We start from the raw sequence: 14,579 nt of genomic DNA, 5'->3' as shown, positions 1-14,579 counted from the left end.
GTGAACACCTAAACCTTGGTGTTCTTGAATGATTTCTAGTCTTAAATACACCTACATATAAGCCTAAGATAGTTACTTAACAAGGGGAAGGGACTGGGCATCATTTAACCCTTATAAAAGAGTTTACTCCCCAAGAACGTTCTTGGGCGGTAAACTCTTGAATCTTGCAGTTTTGCTATGTAATCTATGTTATTAAACACGTTATAAGCCATATAATACAACTAGAGAGAGGTACTCACGATTTGGGATGAAAACCCGAAGATCCGTGAGAGAGAAAATGGCTTTTCTCTAGTTGGAAATGTAACTAATGAAATAATTTGGTTAAGAATTATATATATAGTCCTGGGATTTTTGGCAGAAAATATTATTTTTCAGGAATTGAACTCTATTATCATAAAGTTTTGAAATAACCGAGTTGCACAACCCATGTGCATCCACTCTCCTGATATCTCCTTAAATGTAAACCCTGAAATACTCAAACTTATTCGGAAAAGTATGAAAATTTACTGTAACTAATTTAACTTCTATTGACTTGATAATGTTCGTACAGAATGGAAATTTTGGGTTGTCACATTATATAAATGGTAGGGGTGTTTGCGGTACGGTTTGGTGCGGTTTATCCTCAAAACCGCAAACCGCACCGCATATGCGGTTTGTTATTTTCGGGAACCGCAGACCGCACCGCAAAGGTAATAAACTGCGTTATGCAGTGCGGTTTTGTGCGGGCGGTTTTGCGGTTTTTGTGCGGTTTATGCGGTTTCATAAACATAAATATTAAATTTAGTTTTAAAGATAATAAGTGTGTGGTGTTTTATATTCTATGAAGAAAAGATTAATTGTTTGTATAAGCATCTTCTTTATGTATAACATCAAAATATTTTACAATATTTTAAAATTATAATATGAACTTATGGTACTGTAAACACATATTTTTTATATTGTTGGTTTCCCATTTTGACTCATGTTTATCAATCGAAATCTCATAAACATTATTAAGGGTAAGGGTATTAAAAGTGGTAAACATCTAGCATGTTATATATATATATATGGTATGTTGCAGTGCGGTTTGAACCGCGGTTTGGTAACTATAAACCGCAAACTACACCGCATAGTGCGGTTTGATGCGGTGCAGACGGTTTATGCAGTTTGTGCGGTTTATTGCACACCCCTAATAAATGGTGTTTATATGTTACAATTCCAGCTTTATTTTATATAATAACTTATAAATATATCTTTAAACTATTTTTTAAATAACTCTCATATGATCATATTTTTATAAAAATTATTCATTTAATGTTACACATTTAACCATTTATTTTATATAATATGTTGTAAACATATCATTAGTATTTTTAATTTTTATTTTATAACTTTATTTAAATTTTACATATAATCTTATTATATATACTTACTAATTCTAAAGGTACAGATGAACAGGACTTCTCTATGATTGGTTGCATCATTGGCTAGGACTTTTTTTTTTTTTTGCTTTTCATATCATATATTTTTATTTGTATGTTATCTATACAGCCACCGACTACAACCACGTGTGTCTTACACCGCCTCTAACATCCAATACCGTACCGGCAGGTTTCCATCACCACCTCGATTTCTTTCGTCCACCGATCGTTTCCTTCTTTTCTTCTTCAGTTTCTCATTCTTTCCAAAAACCTCCGGTTGCTTCTCACAAGCATTCCCACCCCACCGCTTCTCTTTGCTCCGCCTCCCATTGACGTCTAACAAATTATCCCTTCATATTCTTACCCATCAATGTAGGTGAAATCCCTAGCGATAGTTCCATGATTAGGCCCTTCAAAGATAGAAATCTACTTTCGATTGAAAGATAGAAATCTACTTTGGTGAAAAAGAAATATGCCATGTTAGGTCTACCCGAAGGTCCATAAACAGTGAAAAATCGCAAACCAGTAATTGATAGATCGTAGATATGAGTGTAAGCATGAGCGATTTTTTCACCGGATTTCTTTGTGGCGGCGTAAAGGGTCACCGGTTGATCGGTTCGATCGAAGAGAGAGAGAGAGAGAGACGACGACGAAGAGGGTGAGGTCGATTTATTCGACTGATACCGATTGCGCTTTACAGGTTCGTTTTTTCTTCAATTCTACTTTTGTTTTACTATACGTTTCCGATTGACGCCTGTTTTGATTCCCGCTGCTTATTTTTCAGATTTTGTGATTGATTTGTTTGTCTCTGGTGAGCCGGATCTTCCACCGCCTCCGATTCAAGTATCAAATCCACCCAAAGATGTTCTATTTTTCGATCACCTGCACAACAACTGCACAACAACTGAGGGTCACTTAAGTTATAGCTATGTCATAATTAAAGGTCATTACTGCTCATAATTATATTTCCATCTTAAAGTATAATTTTCCCATTTGATTTTAATTTCTTATTTCCATGAGGTAAATTAAAGGTTGTGCCATTGTTAAATGCAGGTATCTCTTATTCCCTCTATCAAATTCCATTCACAAATTTAGGATTTTTTTTTCATATATTAATATGGATAACTTGATCGTTTTGTTTATTATCCTGGGTATTTGTGTTTGTGAATTTATTATTCGGATGAGGTTAAAGGTAGTCTTTTGCACTTCTTATTTTCCATTTTATATTAAGAAGAATTTGTTAACTAACAAGTGATGTGGAAATACATCTAATCAGTCAACTTATAATATTTTCTGCCTTTCTTTAGTTCATGAATTGGCTCTGTGAAATTGGAGCTGGCGTCTGTGACATGATGAATGGGTGCTTATTTAGCATGTTGAATGTTGGATTTTGTCCTGGCAATGGGAGCTTTTATAGAACCAGCAGGATGGTAGTAGCAGCCATGTTCAACTCTTTAAGGTTAGTTGTCTTTCCAAGGATTAAATACAATGTACTTTTATTTTATTTGTGCATTATGTCATTTTGTTTTCATTCATCTCTATGCCTAAATTCACTGTACATTTATAGCTTTTGTTACTAAAGCATTGTATTGTGAAAAATATACAAATTATAGCATTGTACTTTCAACCTTTTTCTTATTACAACATTCTACAGTGATTGTTTAGCCAATTATTTTTTTCGCTTTAGTTACTTGAAACTTTTTTTTTTTCTGTAACGATTAAACCGTTATAGTTTTTTGACCATTTTTTGGACTATTTGTTTTTTGATATAATTTCAAAATGTAAAAAAACACAGCTTACTTTTACCGTTTGTCAATCTACCTATTGTGAATTACTCTTCTTATCGATTTATTCTAAACTATTATTTTTTTTCTCCATTGAGCCTCATAACTGTTTTCTGTAGTGATTAATCCAATATTCTCTGCTGACTATATAATAAACCCGTTTATTGTTGCTGTGCGGTTTTGATATCGGTTTACCTGTTGTGCTATTTTTTTAAACAATTTAGCCACTAAACTGTTGCTCTTTTGCTGTGGAAATGGTTTTCCAAGATTTCTAACACGAAACTTTAAAAAACATGATTTTTTTTTAATTTCTTCGCAAGTAAAATTTGATTTTCACAGGTAAAACCTGTGAAAATCTTGGGAAGTGGATAACTGGATTAGCATGATTTGTCTTTTTCTCTCTTATTTATCATTTTAGGTTTTTAACTACTTAACTATTTTATGTAGTGATTAAAATACTATTCTTCTTTTGACCATTTAGAATAACCATCCATTTTCAAATTTAGTTTCTGAAGTCGTAATGATCCTATTTGAAAAGGCAACTTATCATTCATACTTTACCATAAGGTTGATTCCATATATTTATATAAGGGTAACCTGGTCATTTGGCAGGAAAAGGGTCCATGGGAGATGGATGCTCATGAAAGAGTCGAAGCAGCTGGGAAGAAGAAAGAAGAAGGAAATATTCTTTGTAGGTGCTTTCAATTCACCAATTTGTTTTACCGTTGAAAGTTTCTTGCTGTTTTGGAATAATTTCAATTGTTGAACTTTTATTTCTGGCTTGAGCGCTGATGTCCTTATTAGTGGTTGTATAATTGTATTGGGGTGCTGATATTTTGAGCCTCCTTATTTGATCTTTATTTGATCTCATAACAAACGGTTGAATTGAAATCTAACCCCGCTATTTGATCTCATAACAAACGGTTGAATTGAAATCTAACCCCGCAAAGCGGGACACTTCCCTAGTTTGTTTTAAATACATTCTTAAGTTGTATATATTATTTTTAATATTTAATATTATTATAATTACGTAATGCAAGAAACACACATAATTTATGTGACATTCTCAATTTTCTCGGCCAGAAAATACCGATTTGTTTATACTTTGTTTTATAAAATCAGAGTAAGTATTTGAATAAAAGTGTTGCGGAATTTGTTCCCAAAACAAAATATGATAAGAATTTATGAAAGCATTTCTTTAAAGAAATGTATTTTCATTATATAACAAAATCTCAGGATGTCATGTTCAATACAAACCAAAAGCATAAACAGAACAAAATAGACCTTACAACAGTTATTCATAACTACTAGCCTATAATCCAAAATCTCTCGTTATGTCAGGCAACTTATGCTCTCGTGTCATAACCTGTAATACAAAGAAAACTGAGTGGGTCAGGCTTTGGAGCCTGGTGAGCATATAGGGTTTTCATCCCACAATGTTATATATATATATATATATATATATATATATATATATATATATATATATATATTAGAACTCACAAATTTATATAATTTCACCATATAAAAGCAACTCTTATCTCACCCCATCGATCCTCACAACGACACGATCTAAACTCTCGTATCTAAAATTTTCTTCTTTACTTGATCCCTACTCATGGATCTAAAACTAATCTCTTCACCTGATCCATACTCCTGGATCTAAAACTAATCTCTTCACATGATCCATATTCTCGGATCTAAAACTAATCTTCTGATCTGATCCATACTCCCGGATCAATAAGTGTGCCCAATCCATACTCCCGGACTAGGGACAATTAACTTAGTCTTAATCCATACTCCCGGAATAATAACAAGTTTATCTCTTTACCTAATCCATACTCCCAGATCTAAAACTAACCTCTTGATCTCATTATCCAACTCATCTTTTATCACACACCAACTATCTTATCTACCCATCTTCTACCCAACATATTTGTAGATATAAAATACATATACAGTTTAACTCATTTAAATATAAAACATCCATTCCGCACTCATCTTAAATAAACGACAATATATAAACACATAGCATGTATTTCGTAGAAAATACTTCATATTTATGTGTTAGAAGAGAGGGACTACATACTCACCCAAAACATATACTTAATACATTCAAACAATACTTGTATTAAAATCGTGTTTATGAATGGGACTATACACTTACTTGATAAGAGGATAATCAGACAACACTACGGCTCTAAAAGCAGTATTCTTCGGTGACACACATCGGGATTCTCGCAAGCAGAGCTTCGGCTCGGAAACTCTTTTCGTCTCGGGATGTCCGGGCTTCGGGACTCGCTTCGGGTCACGGGATAATACCGGGGCTTCAGGGGTACTTCTTTTGTGACAACCGTTAATTTCCGGTCAAGTCAAAGTCAACTGAAGTCAACAAGTCAAACCATTCGACTCAATTTGCCCGTGGGTACTAGAGTTTACGTTATGTAATTTCTAAACAACTCGTTATTCTAATGAGAGATCATAAATCTAAAAGTGCGTATATCTAGATCTCTTCAACCTAAAACCGTGGTACGTGGCAAGCCAAACCGATAAAACAATGTTGCATACTCATCGGGAGTGTGTAAGATCCTTAAACAAGGCTTAACAGGGTTTACGGACCTTGCATTGCGAAGCCGGACACTCACATTTGTCACACCCGAAGCCTCTCTCTATCGTTTTCACTCTATCTCACTTTAATCGAGAATCTCTCCAAGTATGTCAAATCTCTCCCAAATCTCTCCAAGTATGTCAAATCTCTCCCAAATCTCTCCAAGTATGTGAAATCTCTCCTAAATCTCTCTTTGTATGAGAAATCTCTCCAAAAATGTGGAATCTCTCCCAAATCTCTCTTTGTATGAGAAATCTCTCCAAGAATGTGGAAATCTCTCCCAAATCTCTCTAAGAATATGAAATCTCTCCCAAATCTCTATAAGTATGTGAAATCTCTCCCAAATCTCTCTTTATATGAGAAATCTCTCCAAGAATGTGAAACCTCTCCTAAATCTCTCTTTATATGAGAAATCTCTCCAAGAATGTGAAATCTCTCCCAAATCTCTCTCAAAAGTTCCCGTAACTTTTTGAAGTCATTCGGGTCATTCCGACCCTTAACCAGGTCAAAAACGGCTTGAAACGGGGTAAAAACGAGTAAAATAGGCTTAAGGACCCGAAACCTCTCTTAAGGAGCCGAAACCCCTCTTAGGGCCGAAAGTCCTCTTAGAACCGAAGGTCCCTATAGGGACCGAACCTGCTAAGAACCGAAGCTGGAAGAGCCGAACCCGAAGGCTGCTGAACCGAACCCGAAGGGTCCTCTCGAGCCCGAACCTCGCACAAGACCCGAACCCGAGCCTCGGTCTATTTCGCTCCTGATGACTTCGGACCGAGCCTCCCCTTCGCTTCCTTCTGTCTCGCCTCGCTTCGGACCCAGCATCAGAAGGGACTGAACCTTAGGCCCCCTTTCCGAGAAGCCTCACTGTAATGCCTTTTCTTCCCGGTTTTCGACTACGACTTCGATTTAGCTTCGTTTTTAATTATTTTAACGCGGTATTTTCACCCAAAACTTTATTTTAACATATAAGGCCCCATATTTATTAATTATCCACGTTTTTGGGGATAAACCTTATCCAAGAAGAGTGGGTGAAGTACAAGAGGTGGAGTGTTGACTTTCCTTTATTCTATGACACAAGCAACCACTCTCATACCCACTCCATGTCACTATTCACCATCAGCCCATCCCTAGTCACTTCATAAGTCCTTTGTCATTATTTCCAACCATTTCCCACGTTCTTAGAGCTGCAACATCCACCCTCTCTCCTCACACTTCATTCATTCTCTCATTCTTCCACCAAGAATCACACTCCAAACTCTCTCATCTTTCTCTCTCAAATTCGAGAACTTCAAGGCATACTCCAAGACTTTTCTCCTTCATTTAGTAAGTATCATCATCTTTCTTATGATTATTACACATCCTCCTACTCAAAATCAGAGATTGCTTACACAAACATCATCACATTCTTTTTAGATCTTCGAATCTTCAAGTGATTCTTCAAGTGTTCTTGAGTTGGACACTTCTCTTCTTCAACACTCATCTACTAAAACTACTCGATGTGAGTTCATACCCCTACATTTTCATGTTTTCTCAAGTTTTTAGGGTGGGAATACAAGTTAAAACACCAAGAACATAACTAAACTTTTCTAACAGCCTTCATCAGAAAAGTTCAACTCCATTCACGGCCTGTTTTGGACAAATTAAACATTTTTGTTTTCAAAACTATTTTTGTTATAAGTAGTTCCAGTTCTTAGCTTTAAAATGACTACTTGCACATCTCCATACGATTTTTCTACAATTTATGGTGATTTTTACAAAACTGCCTATCATTTCAAACACCAATCCGGACCAGTCTGTGATTATGGAATTTTTCACCCAAGTTGGAGGTCATTAAAAATCATGATAAAAATTATGAGTAAACTAGAAACATTTTGGGAACACTCAGAATTTACGGATTTAGTTTTCGACTTCGTATGATTTTTCTATGACTTTTCTAAAACAGCACAGAAAGTCTAAATTTAGTTAACAACATATAAATTTCATAACACTTAGTATTATGTTGAGCAAAGTGTATAACAATAAGTTCTAACTATTGAATGTGTTTCCTTGTTAGTTTATCATCATAAACTGAAACTTAGTCATTCATGATAGCATTACTCATTCATTTAGAACACGTATATTAAGCTATAATAAGCATAGTTTATGGATTCATAACACTAATGCATTTTCACAAAAGAGTTCTTATACATTACAAACGTTTTGGATAAACTATAATAGGTATAGTTTATGATTCTTCACATAACACACTCGTACAAAAGGGCACATTCATACAAAAAGGTTCTACACTCGCACACACTACACGTAAACTTGTTAACTCAGATTGTGAGACTATCTCTCCCCGTACGTCCGAGTACGGGATCCAAATTCCTGTAAGTTATAACCAAAATCTCTTGTAGGGAGAGCGTGATAATTGTGTATAGATCTATATTGGGGTTGACCTCCCACACCTCGCTGCTAGCTACAGCCGGACAGGCAGGTCTGCGGGTGACAAGAGTCATAGGATCAGGGCGTCTAAAAGACGTTGTGCAGGTTACCTCTAGTCATAGTATGGTTATAGCGGCTCACATAGGAAGCTAACAATACATAAAGTTTACGGGATTTTTATAAAACAAAAGGGGTTTTATGTCGATTTAAAATCACTTTTTATATCAATAAGTACAGATATTACTGTACACCTTCGGTTTTGGTATTTATGACTACATATATTTTGAAACCACTTTTATATCTTTAATTATGACAAATACTTGTTCATTTTCGGTCCTGGTATTTAGGACAACATAACTCTTATAAGGAAAATATTGGATTTTTCTTAGTAACATACATCTCTCTACAAAGATCAATTTTCAAACTCTTACTGTCAAAAGCTTATGAACTCACCAACCTTTGTGTTGACACTTTTCAAAACTACTTGTATTCTCAGGAATTCAGTGAAAACAGGAAATCAACAACGTATTGAGGATGGGACGATAAATTGTCAAACAGTTCATTTTGTATCATAATGTAATTGATTCGAATCATGTAAACATATACTTTGGTGTAACTTTTTCAATTATATTTATGATGGTTGTATTTACTTTGAGCACTATTATACTCGTTGTTGTGATACTCTACATGAAGTCCTCCACCCCCCGACGTTTCCGCCATTCTTGGTTTGGGGGTGTGACAGATTGGTATCAGAGCATTGTTTGTAGTGAACTAAGTATATCGAACCACATAATATATACAAACTATAAATGCATTGGGACTAAAGTCTCTGATTTAAAGTTTTCAAAACAACTATACTTTTAGAAATAAAAATTTCCTATTAAAAGTATACATGCATGCATACATACTAAGGTCAGCATCAATCTAGAACAAAACAAAAGTAATGATTGTTGGATATCACAAGTAAGCTCGGGGATGTATGTTCAGTCTTGGGAGTGGCATAGCCTGATCAACTATGCTGGTCCGAGGAGTGATTAGCACATGCCCAAGAATGGTTGTGACATGGCAACAAGTCTAAAAACTTACCAACACTACCACAATGAAAACATTAGAACAAAACATGGGTTTAAAATACTATGGGAGTATTTTGTATTATTATAAGTGCTTATCTGAGAACTAAATAGATTTTATCAATAGGTCAATAATTGCTTAGTGGATACATTAAAATTATATGTATCCAGGACGTCATAGACTTAGAATCTGTGGATCCTTGCTTTACTTCCTGTTCTCGTTGGATTGGGGATTTAGAGTTAGGGTCGCTTATTCGAAGGTCTATCCTGTCCCAAATACATATGACTAGTATGCACTAAACAATGTATTGAAGTACCTGATAAAGATCATCTTATAATTATCTAATTAGTACGTCTACTTAGTTATTTCTTATATTCCCATTTCTCGCAAAGATATCGTGGCTGGATTCCATCCCCACAACAACCCCTACTTTCCCAATCCGAACCCGAGAAATGGTGAATGGTTATGAGAAGAATCAAAAGCGGAACCAGAGGTAATCAATCCTCCATGCATAGCAAGGGTTTCCGCGAACCGTTCCGACTACATCGAACCTGTGCCCCGTTGGGCAATCGTGATCGAGGGTTGAATGTCGACAGCAATGACAACAACCGCCATGTGGAGACCAACGAGGGTGCTATGACCTCAACCATGGGGGACCGACTGACAGAGCCCTCCTGGCGAAGACCTGGCAGATCGCGAACATCGGGGAATAAAGCAGGTAGACTACAACCCGAGTTCGGAAACTGCGCGCTACTACAGACCCTACTGTCTCACGTACCCGAGACTCGGAAAGAGACTACTATTTCGGAGACCTACTCTCTGTTTAGGACCTTATCGCCACTCGGGCAGAGGCAATAGAGTAACGGGGTAGACACACGACATTCAAAGAGAGGAGGATTGCAGCCAAGCATCGATTGATAGAGCTGCAAGGTGCATCGACTTTGCCCCAGGCATCGCAAGGAACGGATCGTCGTAAGTAGAGTTCATACTGCTCACAAGACCTTGTAAATTAGGTTCGTGAGTATGCGTTGGTGCTACTCTATTCTAGGCGTAAGCACGACACTGTGATTTAAGCGGTCATACTAAACGAGAGATCTAGTTGCTATCAAAACTTTTCCATGCACAGATGTGAGGTAAACCTACATCTAGGTCAAAAAAAAATTGCTGAAACCAGAATTACTAGAATCATATTAACAAGATGGGCTTAGGATATACCTAACAGACTCGAAGGTCTATTTAGTCTTAGCTATAAAACTAAGCATACTTCAATTGGTCATAATAAGGACCTAGCTTGGGTCAAGTATAAGGTTCCACTTGGATACAGAACCACTGAAATACATGAGTTTACCATATAAGGACTCTCGTTATGAATTGTTTTCAGAACACCCTTAACAACCGAATTACGTTACAAATCGATATAAGGTGAACTTAGTTAGAAAACTCGCGACGTATAACCATTCTAAAAACTCATTATCGTCTCACCTTTAAACAATTTATTGAGAAGTTCCTTCTTTATAGACCTATGGGGTGCGATCGTTCAGGAACTAATACACCGGGTCCCATCAAAACTCCTCAGCCAAGTGTGTTTGGACAAACATGATTCTAAGATGAGTAAAGTTTAACGCCCGTATGAAACCTACTCCTACCCACTGCTATAACTCCATCTCAGGAACGTTAGCGGAAACAATAGGAATATTACAGTAATGTGCAAAAATTTATATGCGTAAATATAAATCGTAAGGATGCACTTAAGATAATCATTTCCACTAACGAAGTCATTTTTCATCGTGGAACAGAGCTATGTCTTCACCAAGAGGCAACCAACCAACTAGCAAGGCACCAACCCTGCAGATAGACTCTGCTACTTTTCAGGCTGCAGTCACGGCAGTCGTGACAGCCGTCATGGCGCAATTCAATACTAACAACGCCAGCAGAGATGGAATCGATACTGAGAATACATATTGTGGTAACAATCAGAGACACCAACGGGTGTCTGCCAGCGAAAATATCTCAGGCCACAAACCTACGAACAAGAAGCGAAAGTTTTGGAACAAAAAGGAGCGCAACCAATCTCAAAGATCCACTAAAAGGAAACAACTCATGGCCACCCCTACAATTACAACAACAGTCACGACTCATGCCTCGACACTATCCATGGGGTCTGCCATCCAAACGCCGGCCAGACCATATAATGGATCACTCCCAAAGTGTAACCAATGTGGCTTCCATCACAATGGGGCTTGTTGGGAGATGCACTGTAAAAACTGCAACAGGAAAGATGATGAGTTTATAAAACTCTTTGATCGATTAGATCTTTAAAACAGGCGAATAAAGAAAGCAATAACAGTTAAACAAAAACACAAGTATGGATCTGAAAGAGTTGAATGATTTGATTAACTCAATCCTCAGTAGAGCTCGATGAAGAACTTCCGTTGTAGAGGATTCTAGGGTTACAAAAGATAAGAACTTGTACGCTATCAAATCTCTATCAATCTTCCGTTAAGAATGCATGCAAGCATCTATATATAATAAACCCTAAGCAAAACTCACGGATGGACAAGCCCATACCGGAGACAAAACTTGGACTAGCTAACGAGCCCAAAAGACGCAACACTAAACTGGACCTAACAATCTCCCCCTTTGCGTCAATTTGGAGCGAGACTATCATTTCTTCTTACTTGGACCAGCTGTTGGAACCTTCTTGGTTATATCAAACAGACGAGAGATAAGTGCGAGAATAGTCTGTCTGAAGCGAATGTACCATTGAATCATATCATCAAAGTAGTGCTTGTCATCCGCCGAATTTTGCTTGCACTGATGAATGATCCCTAAGACGTGTTCCAGACATGCAGTGGTATAGAGATGTTTTTCTGCCAAAGCAAACAGGCATTTTTGGCCTTCGTTTCTGGTAAACATAACAGAGTTTCTCTTCGGGTCTATCTTCCCCATCTGCATCATGTTTAGGTCACTTGCTGAGCCAACAGGAGATATGGTAGGCTTTTTCTTGAATACATTCACTATCTCCTGATCCATCTTGGCGACTTCCATGATGTAACAAACAAGCATCCTCTTGAAGTGGTCGATGATCGGACAATATTCTGCTTCATTAGTAAGAAGGATGTTGTGCAAAATAATCCAGTCATGTGGATTCAAGTTGGGAAGATCAGCAAGCAAGATGGCATGTTCAGTCTTGGCAGATCCTCTCAGCACCTTAAACCGAATGCTGGTGAAGTTTCCTTCCTTATACGGCTTTAGAACCCGAACATTGATAATCTTCTGAGCGCTCCATGTTTGGTACTGTGGTTGAGCGGCCCTCAGATAGAAATCGACTAAGTCCCTATCAACCTTTGGATGCGGATGAGGGAACTCAACAATGTTGTCAAAGGCATGGAATACGAACGTCTTTCGGGTCAGTGACATGTCAAACTGAGAATCGACAGAATTATCATGATCAAGTGAAATCACCGGTTCTAGCCACAAGATGCTTGGAGTTTCTATGGCTTCTTTCAGCAACTTCTCAAGAATCCAAGGAGGAAAGAGAGTTTTCCTGCTCTCGAGAAGGTCGTGAGCTTTCTGTCTTCTTTCGGCTTCTTCAGCCTCTCTAGCTACACGAGCGCTGATGTCAGCATCTTTATCTCGACCTTGCTTCTTTAGAAGGTCGGCAATGGTCTCTTTATCTTCATCATCGCTCTCTTCAGCAATTTGCTTGCCCTTGTCTTTAACACCTGAACCTGAGGCTTGGCCTGTAGGAGGAGGTTCGGTTGTGTGTGTTGCTGTTGAAGAAGGAGGCGGTTGAGACACATTTTCTTTTTCTCCCCCTTGTTTCGGAATGGACACGAAATCAAGGAGCCCTTCAATCTTGCTCAAGAGAGAGAGAGGGCAGGAGCAAGTTTTTCTGCAAGAGTACGCCTCACAGAATAGTTGAGTATCGGGTCATGTGCTTCCAGGATGTTTGAAATGGCTGCGTGGACATCCGAAACACACGAAGACACAATCTCTCTTTCAGATCGAAGAGACTCAATCTCTTTTTGAGAATTGGAGAGTTGAAGACTCTTGACCTTCAGAGCGGTGGTCTTTCTGGCAAGAGCATCCATAAGATAATTTTCGGCAGCAAGATCCTCTTAGAGCTTGGTCAGTCGCTCCTCAAGCGTCGCCTTAAACGCTGAATTGTCGTCTGAGAGAGTTTGAAGAAGAGAAGCAAACGACGTCAGCTCTAATGCAACTGAGGTAGCCAGCTGGTTGACAATTGGTTCCAGCTTTGTTTTGGTGGCTTCAGCATTTTCCTGTAATGACTGTAACAAAGAAGAAGCATCAGTGAATAGTTTATCGGCTTTTTCGGTCGCTGTCTCACAGGCTTTGGTTGAGGCATCAATGGCTGCAGTGGCGGAGTGTAGAGAGACTTGATGAGCTTTGGAAAAAGCATCAACAATTTTCTGAATGGCAGCTTCAGAGATGGTAGACTGGGATGAAGAAGAGGAGGTGATGAGCGAATCTATTTTATCGTGAAGCTCCTTGAGATGCTTTTTGGTAACGGGAGCATCATCATCGTCATCACTCTGTACCTGAAACGGACTGTAATAGACCGAATCAAATGTCATATCCTCCCCACCGAGGAATGGTTCTTCGTCCTCTGCTGCTTGAGCAAGAGATGAGGGTGGTGGTGAGGGTGGAGGCTCGGTATTTGTAGTAGGTTTGGGTTGGGTTGTATGTTCGGTATTTGGTGGGGATTTGGGTGAGTCAGTAGGAACCCCTGTATCAGATACATTGGTTCTTACTTCTGCGGTGGTGGTGGTTGCTTCGGTAAAGATGGGAGGGGGTACTGGGATGGAGGTGGATGGTATTTGAGTGGTAGAGGTTATGGGGGGAATGGAAAAAGGAATGGTAACGGGTGGAGAAGAGATAGGTGAAGTGGAAATGTGAACTTCTGGGGTAGGCGATTGTGGAGCAGTGTTGCCACGAGGAGACTCATCAGAGTATGAATGATCTTCCTCAGATTCGCTTGAGGAGGAAGCGATTATCAGCTTTCGCCTTGGTTGGGTTTTTCTCTTCTTTAGCGGAGGAAACTGAACAGCCTGTGTAGTTTTACTCTTCTTGGGAGAAGGGCCTTTCGCTCCCTTGCCAACCTACTTGTCTTTGCCTTTGTCATTCTTCTTTCCCCTTGGAGCAGGCTTGTCGGCTTCATGGATGGACTTGAGCATCTCAGGAGTAAGCTCTCTAGGACCAGAGCGACGAAACTCCTTGTAGGTTCTAATGATCCGGCTGTCGGCAGGAACATCTCCATACATCGACTCAGGG

General features: G+C 38.4%; 1 long non-coding RNA gene across 2 annotated transcripts; it reads left to right on the top strand.

Annotated features, from left to right (window-relative positions):
- Positions 1–1,450: 1,450 nt before the first annotated feature.
- On the top strand, positions 1,451–4,041 carry LOC111901394 (uncharacterized). 2 transcript variants are annotated; one of them, XR_006189892.2, is made up of 4 exons: positions 1,451–2,100; positions 2,185–2,243; positions 2,708–2,859; positions 3,797–4,041. It is a non-coding gene; the product is annotated as an uncharacterized LOC111901394 (long non-coding RNA). The 2 variants fall into 2 exon arrangements; XR_002853496.3 differs by lacking the exons at positions 1,451–2,100; positions 2,185–2,243 and adding an exon at positions 2,291–2,343.
- The last annotated feature ends 10,538 nt before the right edge of the window (positions 4,042–14,579 follow it).

The sequence above is a fragment of the Lactuca sativa genome, chromosome 1, assembly GCF_002870075.4.
Source record: "Lactuca sativa cultivar Salinas chromosome 1, Lsat_Salinas_v11, whole genome shotgun sequence".
Lineage (NCBI taxonomy): Eukaryota > Viridiplantae > Streptophyta > Magnoliopsida > Asterales > Asteraceae > Lactuca > Lactuca sativa.
This window is presented reverse-complemented; position numbering and strand designations above follow the sequence as displayed.